Source organism: Apodemus sylvaticus, unplaced genomic scaffold (assembly GCF_947179515.1).
Source record: "Apodemus sylvaticus unplaced genomic scaffold, mApoSyl1.1 scaffold_430, whole genome shotgun sequence".
Classification (NCBI taxonomy): domain Eukaryota; kingdom Metazoa; phylum Chordata; class Mammalia; order Rodentia; family Muridae; genus Apodemus; species Apodemus sylvaticus.
The window spans coordinates 14,763-18,395 of record NW_026263398.1 but is presented as its reverse complement, the minus strand read 5'-3'; the positions used below and the strand labels follow the sequence as shown (position 1 = coordinate 18,395).

Here is a 3,633-nt window from a genome sequence, read left to right as displayed (position 1 = left end):
ATGGATTGGCAAAACAATCCATTTACATACAGCCCACAAAAAATGTACAAGAATCAACTCTGCAGGCCATAACAGATGCTGTCCTGATCACTAGACAGATTAACAGGGACAGCCAGGGCCATGGAGACCCCATCTCAAACATCTCAGTACTAATACTATGCATTTTCTTCTTGTATCTGCCTTTTCTGGATGTTTATCACATCTAGTTTTCATTCTCAAATCTTGTGTCACTGGCCCTAAAAATGAAAAACAAAGAAACACAGGCATTACATTACTGCCAAAATTAAAACAGAACACAACAGAACTTTGTAATGGTCCATCTCAGAAGCCTGATCCATAGTTGTGGTTTTTCAACAGGAATTCAGGTTCAAGATAGGATTATCATAGAGTAGACCAACTTCATTAAGTTCAGCACAAGGCTGGAAAGATGGCTCAGCGGGGAAGAGCACCAACTGTTCTTCCAAAGGTCCTGAGTTCAAACACCAGCAAGCACATGGTGACTCACAGCCATCCTTACACATATCTGATGATGCCTTATTCCGGTGCTTCTGAAGACAGCTTCAGTGTACTTACACATAATAATAAATAAGTCTTTAAAACAAAACAAAAAAAATGTTCAGCAGAAAACAAACCAGAGCAGCACTTACATGCACTCCTGCTCTAGGATCTTTACAGGCCACGGGCATCCCAATGGGTCAGCATTCCCTGCTGGCAGAAAGAAAGAAGTACAGTGACACACTATTAATATGAACTGCATAGAAAGAGTAAATAAGACCACTTCACTAAAGCACAATGGTCTTCTCTCAGAAGCTGTATTTGTCTTCAGGTCATCAACTTCTGGATATAGTTCATGACTGTTCAGATCAGGTACGTCCCACAACTTTAGTTTGTACCCTATGCATTCACTACAGTCATTCCAAATTGAAAAGGCAAGAGTAGTTGGTTGGCTTTAGTTTACCAGCACTATTTCAGAAAACATTTACAGGAAGCTGATGCTAATTCACAATGGTAAAAATGTATGCTGACAAAAATATAAATCTAGGTTTCTTACACATCTTTCAAAAGAGTCAGGTTTTAATCAAGTTACTTTCTATTACAAATTCTCTTGGATGCTATGGGCTCCCCTCCACCTAAGGAAAAGAAACAAATTCTAAGCATCAAACACCACTTCCTATTGCTCTAATACTTCAATTACAAAACTAAGCTATATCGTCCTTAACTTGGCATCGTTTTGCAGCTGTTTTGACCATATGAGGAATGATGTTGTCATTGTTCAGGTGAGAGGATTTGTGTTTCTCTTGGGTGTCACCAGTACCTTCTGAACAGTAGCACAAGAGGCCTAGCATATTTTTCTGCAAACCCTGCTGTGTAAGAACCCACCCAAGGTGCGACCAAGGAACCAGAAAGCAAGCAGCCTTCAACCAGGCTGTCCAGTCCCAAACTCCCCAGGACCTAGGCTCCAATCCTGAAATCTCTTTTGCTGCTGCACATTTCCCCTAGGAAGTTTACATGGGTACCCTGCTCCACAGGCCTGGAGCCTCTAAATTCACTTTGCATGTCCACATTTTGGTTGGTCATCCGGGCACTTAAACCACACACCTACAGAAAAGAAGGAATGCTTAGCTTTCCAAGCAGCTCCCATTATACCTTCAGTTGAGGGAAATGGAGGATGCCCCTCCCTCTAGCACTGATTGGACGGAAGAACACGTGGGGTGTGGCCTTTCCTGGACCACTGTCTGGAGCTGTGCTCAGTGGTCTTTTCCTCCAGGGCATTCCAGGGCATGGTGAGCGCCTGCCAAGTGCCTATCCGGTTATGTGCGCACCACCTGTCTATTCTGAGTCTGGCGACCCACTGAACTTGATGTGGAGTGGGAGTGGCTCCAGAATTCAAAGGAACAACAGCAGTTGGAGGTGAGGTCTCCTCCAACTTCCAGCCTAGTTGGTTGGCACACATGGTTGGTGGCTGAGAGTGACCTTGACCTCACCCTAACTGTAGCCCAGATGGCAGGGGCACCTCTGAAGGGACCTTGGAGGACAGAACTAGGCAGGTGAAACCAAGCAGCCCGGCTCATGCATGCACATGTATGTGGAGGATGAAGGACAGCCTTAAGAGTTGTCCCATGAACACCATTTTTTTTCCTTTGAGAAAGGGTCTGTTACTGATCTGGAGCTCACAAATGAGGCTAGACTGGATGAGCACAAGTCTAGGAGATCCTCCAGCTCCCAGCTCTGAAACTATAACCATGTGCCACAACGAACATCTTTTTTTTTTTTATGTGGTTCTGGGAGTGAATCGATCTTGGGTACTTTGGCTTGCAAAGAAAATGCTTTACTGAGCCATATACACAGTCACATTATTAGGGTTTTTTTTGTTTTGTCTTGTTTTGTTTTCTTTTTGGGGGTTTTTTGGTTTGTTGTTGTTGTTGTTTTGGGACAGAGTTTCTCTGTGTAGTCCTGGCTGTCCTGGAACTCAATCAATAGACCAGGTTGGCCTTGAACTCAGAAATCTGCCTGTCTCTGCCTCCCAAGTGCTAGGATTACAGGCATGAGCCACCATGCCTGGCTCAGAATTAAGTTTTTAAGGTTACTAGATGAATGTCATTTTCTAAATGATTTTGGTATGTCTTTTTAATCTTTTTTTAAAAAGGTTTGTTTATTTCATCATAAATAAATAAGTAAATAAATAAACACAATAAAGTACACTGTAGCTGTCTTCAGACACACCAGAAGAGGGCACTAGATCTTATTACAAGATGGTTGTGAGCCACTGTGTGGTTGCTGTTAACTGAACTCAGGACCTCTGGAAATGCAGTCAGTGCTCTTAACTGCTGAGCCATCTCTCTAGACCTGTAGTTTAAATCTTCTGTGTTAACGCTCATCACAATAACAAGAGAATTTAGATAAGTGGTTTTCAACTTGTGAGTTGACACCCCATTGAAAAACCTATATTGCAAAAATATTTACATTATGACTTATAACTAGCAAAATTACGAATTAGCAGTGAAAATAATTTTATGGTTGGAGGATCATCATAACATCATAACATGTATTAAAAGGATGCAAAATCAGGAAGGGTGAGAACTACTGATTTAGATAATCAACTTTTGGAAAAAGAATCATTTTGTGTCATGGTTTGAATGCTCCAGTGCATAACTGGTTTCAGGCACTGTGCTGGGCCTGTGGTAAGGCTGGGGGTTATGTTGGAAGTGCATAACAGAGCCAAAGGATTCACCTCATGGCTAGAAAATGAAATAGAAGAGAAAGAAACCAGAGACCCAGAGACTCTAAGAGTGCCCCTCCACTGACCTGAAGGCCTGGTCGGCTGCTTCTTAAAATTTCTACCATGGGCTGGCAAATGTTCATTGTCAACTTGGTAACACATAGAATGATGTAAATATGGGATATAGATATGGGTGTATATGTGAGATATAGGTGTAACTCTGAGGATGTTTCCAGAAAACTGGAACAGGTAGAGAAAATCAACACTAATATAGATGGCATCAACCACCGGGGAGTGGGGGTCTCAGACAGAATAAATCTGAAAAAAAATGGAAAGCTAACTGGGCAGCAGCATTCATTCCTGACTGTGGAGGTGAGGGACCAATTGCATCACACTCCTGCTGCCAGTCCTGG

General features: G+C 42.5%; 1 non-coding gene across 1 annotated transcript; it reads right to left on the bottom strand.

Annotated features, from left to right (window-relative positions):
- Positions 1–318: 318 nt before the first annotated feature.
- Positions 319–390, bottom strand: LOC127676240 (small nucleolar RNA SNORD50). The gene has a single exon (XR_007975753.1). It is a non-coding gene; the product is annotated as a small nucleolar RNA SNORD50 (small nucleolar RNA).
- Positions 391–3,633: the final 3,243 nt, after the last annotated feature.